We start from the raw sequence: 11,740 nt of genomic DNA, 5'->3' as shown, positions 1-11,740 counted from the left end.
CCCGAGAAAAGACTGAAAGCAGATCTGGACACGAATAAATAAACCCTGTGAATGTTTATACTCTTGAGCCAGAAGCTTAGGGGTTTTTGCTGATAAGAGGCGGAAGCGTCGCTCAGTCCCTACCCCACCCCTGGGTGGCACCAGTGAGGCCTCCCCCTCCACCCAACCGGACGCCCCAAAGTGGCACGAGCCAAAGTCGCGTCCTTTTTTTTTTTTTTTTTTTTTTTTGGTTCTGGAGGAAGCAGGTGACGGACGGCCACCGCCCATCTACCCTCCCTCCAACCACACACACACTCTAGATAGGCACTTTCCCCCCCCTTTTCTTCTAACCCTCCAAACAGGAAATAGGTTGAGTCACAACAATACCCAGGAACGGCCGGTGGCGGAGGTCACTGGCTCCCGCCTGCTGGGGCAGCCCGCGGCACTCCGCCTCCGGACAGGCGCTGCTCGCGCTGTGCCGCCGGACGCCGGGGACCGTCGCCTCCTGCGCGCTGACACTGCTGGCTGCCGCCGCCCCCCTTCTCCAGGCGAGTACCTGCCTCTCTGTCCTTCCCGGGGTACAAGATTGCTCTGAAGCCTTGACCCGCCGTAGGGCAGCGTGCGTGGACCGCGGGGGTCCCCGTGGGGTTTGGGATGTGATTTATAGAGCACTGCTTTCTCTGTACTTCCACCTCCCACCCCTGGGCAGCCTCGCATCACCCAGGTTGCCTTAGGGTCACCCGGGACTTGAGTTTACGCCGCTGCTACAGGTGCCTGGATCCTCCTTGTCCTTCCAGGCGGGGACATTGTTTCACTCTCGCCGGGCGTCTCTTCTACTGGATTCAGAGGGCCTTTGGGTTTCTGTTGGCAGCGATGGTATCGAAGGGATGGGTGGCCTGGATGGACTGAGTGCAGGTGGGGGCGATCCGGGTGACCATGACCCCTCCCCCGCCGCCGCCACCTCAGACTGGAAAACTGCCCCACCGCTTTGTGAAACATTTAATATGGGTTTGTGTGTGTTTGTGTGTATTTGGGGTCGTTCGATCCATTTATAAAGGAGGAGCCAAGTTATCAAAACACAGGGCGTTGTCAGCTCTCTAGGGCCGCTCTCCGCGGCTTTTCTATGGGACTCTTAGTCAAAGCCGAGTTGGAGATCTTTATGTTGGAAAAAGGCCACCGAATGCCAAGCATTCTCCGAGCTTGAAAAGGGGTGTTTTCCAGACTGCTGCAGTGTGCGAGAGTTTCCGAGCTACTGTCTCTTAGTTTCCACCGTGTCGTCCCAGGCCCGCAGGTGTGCCTGTTCTGTTCAAGGCTCCTCTGGCCACTAAAAGTTTTCTGACTTGCCTAATTCATTTGTAAGATCAATTTCCTGGTAAGGAGAGAGGGATTCTGGGACATTTCCTGGGGGCCTCTTGAAAACCCAGGTTTCAGGCCGCACCCTAGACCTGTTACCCCTGGATCTATTTGCACTTTGACCTTTGGCCCAAGAAAAGTGGCCATGTCCAGCAAAGAAATGATTCACATCTCACTCCCACCCAGCCTTAAATTTGAATGCTATTTTAAAAGTAAGGACAGTTAGTAAACCCCATTGGACCTACCCACTCTGCCCCAGAGCGATTATCTCTTATTGAGATTTAAAAATATTTAGCTAGCATATAAGCTTGCAGTTTTTGTTGTTGTTTCCAGACTTTAAAATGTTTTTTTTTAAATCATGCCGAATGTGAAATTGAGCATTTTAACCTTCCCAAATGTACAGTTAAACAGCATCAAATACACTGTTTTCTTCAGGACGCTGAGAATCCTGACTAGGAATGTCATAAAAGTAGAGTCATGTAGGCAGAATGGAAGCAAAGGTTCCAGCATCCGTGAGTGGCCAAGGTAGGATAGCTGCAGGATTCTGACGTGTGCTTTCTATTAACGAAGATGAAAAGAGCCCGGAGGATTTTCTTTTGTTTAGGCTGCAGTAGTATGGAGTCACCCAGGCAGGGGGTCAGCCTGCACCAATGAACTAAGTAGAGATTCGGGCAGTCTCTAATTCCGAAGCCCCTTGGTACTAAGAAATGAATCTGCGCTTTAAAAAAAAATGCTTTTCTATAGCAGAGCTTGGCGCTCAGAAGACAGCAGGATGAATTCCGTGAGTGCAAGGCCAGCAGGGTTACTAGCAAACTCTAGGCTAGCCATGGCTACACAGTGAGACCCTGTCTCAAAAAACCAAACCAAACAACAAAACCTTTTTGTTTCCTTATTGGCTGTTCGAGAGTGTGTGTGAGGGTGTGTGTGCAGGCGCACATGCCAGGATGCTCCCATGGAGGTCAGAGGACAACTTTGTGGAGTCGATTTTCTCCTTCTACCTTGTGAGTCCTGGGGATGGGAGGGAGCCTTGACTGCAAGCCCCTTTACTGCATGAGTGTTCACTCTTACCCCCCCACCTACTCCCCACCCCCACCTGTGTGTGTGTGTGTGTGTGTGTGTGTGTGTGTGTGTGTGTGTGTGCTGTATGCACCTGCATGTGGAAGCCAGAACTCGACATCAGGTGGCTTCCTTAGTTACTTTCCACTTTATATATTGAGGCAGTGCCTTTCACTTGACCCCAGAACTTCATGATTTGCTAGTCCAGCAAGCCAACTTGCATTGAGGAGTCCTGTCTTAGCTTCCCAGCTGAAATTACAGTCTGGCCTCTACATCTGCCCCAGTTACTGTCACCCACAAGTGAAGTTTGAGTGGCAAGTGCTTTGCCCACTTAGCCTTCTCCCCAGTCCCTCCCCTACTTTCTTTAAAAAAAAAAAATATATATATATATATGCAGTTTTGTATATGGGTGTTTTGCCTGACTAGAAGAAGTCTGTGCGCCATGGTCTGTCTAGTGCTCTTGGAGGCCAGAAGAAGGCATCGTATTCATTAGAATTGGAGTTACAAACATTGGGCTTTTGGGAATCAAACCTGGGTCCTCTGGAAGAACAGCCAGTGCTCTCTTAAGCCCTGGGACATCTCTCTAACATGCCCCCGTCCTTCATTTAACACTGACTCTAAGCTTGGAAAGCAGTCTGAATGAACTTTAAGAAAAAGGTTCTCTCCGCAAATATTGAAGCCCAACAAGGCTTGAGGGGGCTAAAAAAAAAAAAAAAGAGAGAGAGATTTGAAATGTAATTTCAAAATCTTTCAACCTGGGTGGGTGGAGACTGCAAAAAAATATATGTCAACCTATTTTGTTTTTAAAATATAAAATATATTTTTCAAAAGATGTATTTTATGTTTGATGTGTCGGTGTGTGGGGGTGTGCCCAATGAGACCAGAAGAGGGTGTCAGATCCCCTGGAGATGTAGTTTCAGCTGTGAGCTGACACTGGGTGCTGCTGGGAACGGAACCCTGTAGAGTTGTGCATTTAACCTCTGAGTTCCAATCCCTTTCTCTTATCTAAATGTGCAGTGTGAGGGTCCAGTAGCACCACCCTTGGTCATAGGGATGTTCTATAGCTTAGGAAACTGGTGCAGTGACAAGTTGTTTTCATTTGTTGAAAGGTCCCTCTAGGGGGTTGGGGATTTAGCTCAGTGGTAGAGCGCTTGCCTAGCAAGTGCAAGGCCCTGGGTTCGGTCCCCAGCTCCGAAAAAAAGAAAAGAAAAAAAAAGGTCCGTCTAGTTTGTGGCTTGAAGGCACGTCTTCAGTGAGGACATGACCGTGAACAAGTTTCAGTAGTCTCGGTGATAGATTAAGATTGTGACTCAGGGGGGTTGGGGATTTAGCTCAGTGGTAGAGCGCTTGCCTAGGAAGCGCAAGGCCCTGGGTTCGGTCCCCAGCTCCGAAAAAAAGAACCAAAAAAAAAAAAAAAAGATTGTGACTCAGGACACAGCAGACAGGGGCCACGGTGCTGGATGCTTTACTAAGTATCTGCCTAGTGGCAGGTCCTTCACACCGGATCTTTCTTCTGTTTCTTAAGACTTATGACTGATGGTGTTGGGACCTTCATCAGAAGGAGGTAAGCACTTGGAGGAAGGAGTTTACAGCTTCCTCTGATTGAAAAGTCCCTTTGAAATTGTTGACAATAACTCAGCCAAGATCTAGCAAGAAAGTCCGTCTGTTTCCTCCCACCCCACCCCCGCTTCAGGAGATTCCTGAGTTCACCGACTTCCAAAAGGCTAATTCTTTTTACTCCTAGCACGGCTAAGTGGAGAGGAGTTTCCCTCTTTTCTTAGAAAATACACTTTTCTTTTAAAATACACTGTCGTTCCATGTTTTGTCTGGTGACAGATGCTGTTTTGTTTGCAGTCCACGGAGATGGGGGAAATCTTTAGGAAACCACGGAAGAATTATTTTATTAAAAATGAAAACCTGCCAACACTTTGGCTGCCTGAATCAGTGTTTTAAATAGGAATACGTAGGTCCAGGCACCTGTAGTGATTCTGTTACAGAAACAGGCTTAGGACTCAGCTGTGATGAGTGTACTGCACACACACTTGAGTGGACATTCAAACTAAGATACTGCTTTAAACTTTATCATTTCACTTATTTTTACATATGGGTTTTTTGCCCACATATATGTCTGTGCACCACACCAATTTAGTGCCCTCAGAGGTCAGAAAAGGGCACGTGATGCACAGACATACATTTGAAAAGAACACCCATACAGAAAGCACAGAATACAGCAGTAATAAAGTTTTTTTTAAAAAGATTTATTTGTTTTATATATATGAGTACACTGACACAGCAGAAGAGGGCATCAGATTCCATTACAGATGGTTCTGAGCCACCATGTGGTTGCTGGGAATTGAACTCAGGACCTCTGGAAGAGCAGTCTTAACCCCTGAGCTATCTCTCCAGCTCCTAACAATGATTTTTTAAAAAAATCATCAGTCTCAGTTTGACAATTCTAATCAGCTCCTTTCTTCTTCTTTTTTCTTTCCTTCTGTTTTCGAGGCAGGGTCTCTCTTTATAACCCTGGCTGCCCTGGGACTCATATAGACCAGGCTCATGTTCAATTCATAGATAGATATCCTCCTGCCTCTGCTTCCCCAGGGCTGGGGTTAAAGGCATCCACCCCACCACCATGCCAGGTCCCTCTTTCTTTTTCTTCATGAATACCTCTCGATACTAGTCTTCATGGGGTCCTGGAATACTGCTTTCTCCACAGGAAAGATTAGGCCTATTTAACTCGATTTAGTGTTAATAAACACCTGGTATATGATCATTGTAAACCAGAGATTTCTGAATATATTTTGATCCGATCTGCACAGTAACTTCAGAGGTCTCTCCAGCTCCTCCCTGCACACCCCCTCCAGCTCTCCGTCCAGCACCCTCTCCAGTCTCCTTCCCTCCAACCTTCCCTCTCCCTCCCTCCTCCCTCCTCTCATTTAACAGAACAGAAATTGAGGTCACCCTGATCTTTTTGCTTGAAACCGTGGCTCCTCTCGTCATCCATCTGTATCAAATCAGAAGCGCTTGGTTGCCTGTCCCCACTCACTGCCAGGAAGCTCGATACCCATTCATTCTTCCTTTGAATCTTCTGGAATATCAGGTTCTGCACTGTGAATGCACTAAAGTAAATGGAAAAAAAAACCGAACCAAAACAGAAGTAAATGCCAAAGGGGCAGAAGGTTCTTTTGTTGGTGCTGGAGACCTCTGATGGCTTGGCTTATGCTTGCCCTGACTATGGTGTTAGCGTAGCTGGACTAGCGCCCGACGAGCCAACTCTGGAACACTTTTACTACTGACATGAATGGATAACGTTATTCTTGCTTGCCAACCTTAATCTGGTACTCCAGAATGCGGTCTAGCAGCACATAGCTTGATGTGGACGCACACATCCACCTGTGAGAGTGTACTCCCATTACTCACCAGCTGGAAAGGAGAATGGAGAGGTCTGTGCTTGTCTGGTCTACGTAGCAGAGCTTTACTTCCCAACGCAGTCAACAGGAGCATATATCAAAAACTCAGAGTTGCTGCAAGCGTGTGTATAAAATTAGAGGAATAATTATCTCCTTCCAGGATTGTAGTGAGGAAACACCCTTATGTGTAAAAGTGTGTGTAAACTGTAAAATGGTAACAAAAGCTGCCTCTTCTCCCCGTTGGGAGGAGTTTATAATGCAAAGGAGATGGGAAAAGCCAGCCAGCTGCCTAGCGCTCCGCAATTTATCTAACACTTTTCAGTTAACAGGAGTCTGTTTGTAATTCTCTCTGTAGATTTAAGCCAATTAAGAAGCAATTTTTTTTCATACACACACAAAAAACGTGAAGCTGGGTATGGTGGCGTATGCCTTTAATCCCAGCAAAATGCAGGCAGATCTCTGAGGCTAACTTGGTCTACACAACACTTAGTATACATAGTGAGACCCTGCCGAAAGGAAAGAAACACAGAAAAGCAACTTTATTGAGATTGTTAACTTACCATCATCCAGTTCATCTATTACAATGCTTAATTCAGTGTATACTCGTTGTATAACTGTCACAATGATGATCAATGTTAGAACTTTAAAATTTTGTTATGTACACAAAGCTCTGCTTCCGTGTATGCCTGCACACCAGAAGAAGGCACCTGAGCTCGTTATAGACGGTTCTGAGTCACCAAGTGCTTGCTGGGAATGGAACTCAGGACTTTTGGAAGATCAGCCAGTGCTCCTAACCTCTGAGCCATCGCTCCAGCCCAAGTTTAGGATATTTTGTCTTAGAGAGAAGAACACTTTCTCTCTAAGACCTGCTACTTGTTGCCTGGCATGACTCAGTGTCCCTCCCTGAATGGTCCAAGGGTGATCGTTGGTCTCTGTCTTAGTTAGGGTTTCTGTGGCTGAGATGAAACACCATGAGCAAAAGCAAGCTGGGTAGGGAAGCATTTATTTGGCTTACACTTCCACATCGCTGTTCATCACTGAGGGAAGGAAGGACAGGAACTCAAACAAGGCAGGAACCTGGAGGCAGGAGCTGAAGGAGAGGTTATGGAGTGGGTGCTGCGTACTGGATTTCTTATAGAACCCAGGACCGCCAGCCCAGGGAGGCTCCACCCACAATGGGCTGGGCCTTACCCCATCAGTCATTTAAGAAATGCCCACAGGCTGCCTATAGCCTGGTTTTTTTTTTTTTTAAGATTTATTATTTATTTCATGCATATGGGTACACTCTTGCTGTCCTGAGACGCACCAGAAGAGGGCATCGGATTCCCACCACAGATGGTTGTGAGCCACCATGTGGTTGCTGGGATTTGAACTCAGGACCTCTGGAAGAGCAGCCAGTGTGCTCTCACCATCTCTCTAGCCCAAGCCTGATCTTTTTTTTTGGGGGGGGGTTCTTTTCTTTGGAGCTGGGGACCGAACCCAGGGCCTTGCGCTTCCTAGGTAAGCGCTCTACCACTGAGCTAAATCCCCAGCCCCCCAAGCCTGATCTTATGGAGGCATTTTCTCAGCTGATGCTCCTCCTTTCCAGTGGCTCTAGCTTATGATAAGCTGACACAAAACTAGCTAAGACAATCTATCTGTTCATAGAGTGATCTATTTCAGGCATTTTCTCATCTTTAAATTTGTTTTGTAGATTTTTTTTTTTTAAAGACAGGGCTTCTCTGTGTAGGCCTGGCTGTCCTGGAACTTGCTCTGTAGACCAGGTTGGCCTGAACTCGCAGAGATCCACCTCCCTCTCCCTCCCAGAGTGCTGGGATTAAAGGAATATGCCATCTCTGTGTGGCCCTGTTTGTCTGTTGTATGTAGACCAGTCTGCCTTGAACTTTCAGTAATCTCCCTGCCTCAGCCTCCCAAGTGCTGGGATTACAGTCAGGAGCTACCATTCATTCCTGTATATGAGATTATACAACACGTAGTCCTTCATGGTGGCTTCTTTAACTTCGCCCTCAGTTTTCAAGATTTACCCTGTCCCTACCTTTTGGTAGACCTGGAGAAGGAGGTGAGGGTTTTCCCCATGTTAATGAGTGTTCTACTAATGGGTTACATACCTGGCCCAACTTAATTTCCTTTTGTTGATGATTAATGATCATTGTTCTGATATCCATTCATCTACATTTTGTTTGGCTAGTTGAATAACGGTACTGTGAACATTCATGCAGAAGTTTTTGTGTGAACATACATTCTGTTCATCTTGGGTCTATTCCTAGAAGTAGAGCATCTGTGGTAAATCTATTGGAAGTGGGATCTGCTGGACTGGTTTCCACGACGGCTGCATCGTTCTGCAGGTATCAGCCATGTAAGCTGGCTCTGCTCTTCACATACTCATCTGCTTGAATTGCTAGGATTTTCATGTGCGTGCACGTGTGAGTATGTATGTATGTATGTATGTATGTATGTATGTATGTATGTATTTAGAAATAGAGTATTTTCCTATATCTGTAATTAGATTTGATGGCCAGCAATCTGCCTGTCTGTGCATCACTCAGGCCTGAGGTTACAGATAGACATCACAGTGCCTGGGTTGTATATGAGGAATCCAAACTCAGGCCCTCATTTCTGTGCAGTGAGATTGTTGACTGAGCCATGTCCCCTGCCACAATTTTCTATGTTTTTTTTTTTTTTGGTTCTTTTTTTTCGGAGCTGGGGACCGAACCCTGGGCCTTGCGCTTCCTAGGTAAGCGCTCTACCACTGAGCTAAATCCCCAGCCCATTTTCTATGTTTTTAATCTGAGCTATCTAATTTAGCATGGAGTGGTGGTGATTTGTATTTTTCTGGTAGCTGATGATGCTTGGTATCTTTTTTAAAAAATATTTATTTATTATATGTAAGTACACTGTAGCTGTCTTCAGACATACCAGAAGAGGGCATCAGATCTCATTACAGATGGTTGTGAGCCACCATGTGGTTGCTGGGATTTGAACTCAGGACCTTTGGAAGAGCAGTCAGTGCTCTTAACCGCTGAGCCATCTCTCCAGCCCTGCTTAGTATCTTTTTAAATATTTGTTTGTTTGTGTTTGCTTTCCGGGTTAGGGTAACTCTATTATGTAGCCCTGGCTGTGCTGGAACCTTGCTATGAAAACCAGTCTAACCTTGAACTCAAAGAGATCTGTCCTCTCTCCCGCCGAGTGCCCAACTTATTAAATTGTTTTAAGACAGAAACTCCTGTAGCTAAGACTGGCCTCTGAGTCATACAGCTGAGAAAGACTTTGACCTTCTGACCTCTGCCTCTACCTGCCCAGTGCATGTTTTATGGGATACATGTCTGGTCCGTGTGGTGCTGGGGGTTGAGATCCAAGATTTCTGTGTGTTCTATCTAGGCAAGGTACTCGAGTAAATTACATCCCCGCCACTCGTGTTTCTAGGACTGGTTTTTCTTGGCATGTTTTCCCCTCAAAAATTAGATGCAGAAGAAAATCGACTTTGAAGTAGATTCCCTGTTGAAGTGTAAGTCGAGCTCTTTGTTCTTCTGGAATCTGTTTTTGTTTTGCCTAACTTCTGATTTGCTCAAACTTGATGTAGTGCCTGATCTTCCAAAAGATCTGACTGAAAATTTAATCAGTGCACAGAGCATCTTTGCGGTGTGCATTGGCATAGGCAAGCGAGGACCGACTCTGAGGGCTGACTTGATGTCTCCAAACACAGCGCGCTTCTGTCCTAGTTAGGATGGCTGTTGCGGTGAGGAAACATGACGTCCGAAAGCAAGCTGGGGGAAAAGGGTTTATTCAGCCCACATGCCCACGTCACAGCTTACCATCGAGGGAAGTCAAGAGAGAAATCAAGCAGGGCAACCATTCAAACAGGGCAGGAACCTGGAAGCAGGAGCTGATGCAGAGGCCATGGAGGGATGCTGCTTACTGACTTGCTCCTCACGGCTTGCTCAGTCTGCTTTCTTATAGAACCCAGGACCACCAGCCAGGGGTGGCACCACTCACACCGGCCCTCCGCCTTTCAATCACTCATTAAGAAGATGTTCTACAGACTTGCCTACCATCCAGTCTTATGGAGGCATTTTTTCAATCGAGAGTCCCTCCTCTCAAATGACTTTAATATGTGTTGAGTTAACATAAAACTCTCCAGTGTAACAGCCATCCAAATGTTAATGGCATTATAAGTGGTGACCATTTGAAAGTTCTTACTGATTAGCATCTGTCAATTCTACTTAAGAAAATATCCGGGGTTGGGGATTTAGCTCAGTGGTAAAGCGTTTGCCTAGCAAGCCCAAGGCCCTGGGTTCGGTTCCCAGCTCCGGAAAAAAAAAAGTTAAAAAAAAAATATCCGGTGAAGCTGGAGCTCAATGGTACCCGTGCTTAGCATGCTCAAGGCCTTGAGATTCTCCTCAGCACCAAAACCAGGTTTGGTGGTTCATAGTTACCTCCCTGACCTTGGAAGGGTGAGGCTAAAGCATGGAGGTTCAAGGGCCAGCCTGGACTCCAGGGAGAGATGCTATCTCAAGCAAAACAAAACAGAAACCCAGCAGCAGAAGTAAATAACCTATACACTGTTACACTTTAAAATCCTGTGAATTACAGTTTATTGAAGAATATCTAGTAACAAGTTCCCCCAGAAGAGGAGTTAGTGAGTGTTATTTGTTATTTTTCCAAGCTTCTTGTCAGTGTGGAAGGAAGCTGTGTGGAAGATTAATCATCTTCATGTTGTGTAATCAAAAATCAGGATTGAATTTCTTAGTTGCCTGGTGTGTTTTATGGGGGGGGCTTGGTTGATCGAAGTCAAGTTTTAGTTTCCTATTGGGAGAGAATGCTAGGAGCTTCAAGAGAAATAGAGAAATGAGCTGTATTTAGTACAAGGGAGTTATTTCCTGTTGGGAACTGCCTGAGACAATGGCAGCGGCTTGGCCTGGGGAGGGGTAGGGCAGGGAATTCTCAAACATTAGTGCACATCTGCATCACAGGAGAGCTGGGTAAAACGCGGGCCTCTGACCTTCTCTCTCTGAGGGAGTCTGAGAATTGATGTCTCTAACAAGCCCCTACTCAGAGCAGATGGTGCTGACAAGACAGGGGGAGCTTCTAGGCTGAGAGTGGATGGTTTGTGGGCATTTGATGGCAGGGCTGGAGTGTGTAGGAGGTGGGAAGGATAGAAGAGGGTTGGGCTCCTGGCATGCAAGTGTTTGGTAGAGTCCTGGGTGTGACAGGCATAGGGCACAAACAGGAGCTAATGCCTGACTGCAGGGATGCTATAGGGAGTGGTGGGGAGTGGGGACTGGAAGGAGACCAAGAGCCTCCAAGGAATTAGAGGTAGCTGACCGAGGATGACCAGAGCAGCCAGGGCCTACTAGGTCTCCCTGAAAAAGGAGGACCTGGGAGGTACTGGTTTCAGGGGAGGGTCTGAGCTGCCATCTTGGGGCAATTGGGGGGTATCTAGGTCCTGCCTTCCCAGCACTTCTGGAAGGCACACTTTGCCAAGGGCCCAGTTGTGCTTCTTAAAGTTCCAGGACGTGTGTGGACTTTTCCTTTATGATATAAGGACTCTCTTTTGTCCTTCAGGCCACAGTCCCAGGACTTAGGACCAACCCCTCCCTTTTCTCACCTAGCATTGCTAATTGGCCTAGAACCAAGATGCACGCTGGGATTCCTTTGTGTACGCAGTACCCACATCACTGAAACTCACGCCCCTCCTTGCCTATACAGCTTAATGGCTTTAAAGATTTGTGCAGCCCTGGGCCCAGTGTTCTTAGCATAACTGGATATAAGCCGATTCTGAGAGCGTGTGCTGACACCGGCGAGTGTTTGTGACAGTCCTGGTCATGGAGGTCAGAAGGTTTGCTACAGAAAAGAATTCCCAGAAGGGTGGTGGCCCATCACTCAAAGCCATCATGCTTCTACCCTTCCTGTGGGGTTCACAACGTCCAGGTCAACATCCTCTC

The 11,740-nt window shown here is 46.8% G+C and overlaps 1 protein-coding gene across 2 annotated transcripts in view; it reads left to right on the top strand.

The window, feature by feature from the left end:
• Positions 1-351: 351 nt before the first annotated feature.
• Tjp2 (tight junction protein 2) overlaps positions 352-11,740 on the top strand; it is a 128,533-nt gene continuing 117,144 nt past the window's right edge. For both annotated transcript variants that reach the window (NM_053773.3, NM_001414504.1), the window contains exon 1: positions 352-527. The gene's annotated coding sequence lies outside the window, so the exon portion shown is untranslated. The remainder of the gene's footprint in view (positions 528-11,740) is intronic.

This window comes from Rattus norvegicus, chromosome 1 (assembly GCF_036323735.1).
Source record: "Rattus norvegicus strain BN/NHsdMcwi chromosome 1, GRCr8, whole genome shotgun sequence".
Lineage (NCBI taxonomy): Eukaryota > Metazoa > Chordata > Mammalia > Rodentia > Muridae > Rattus > Rattus norvegicus.
The sequence above is the reverse complement of the archived record's forward strand: the minus strand, read 5'-3'. Positions and strand labels throughout refer to the sequence as shown.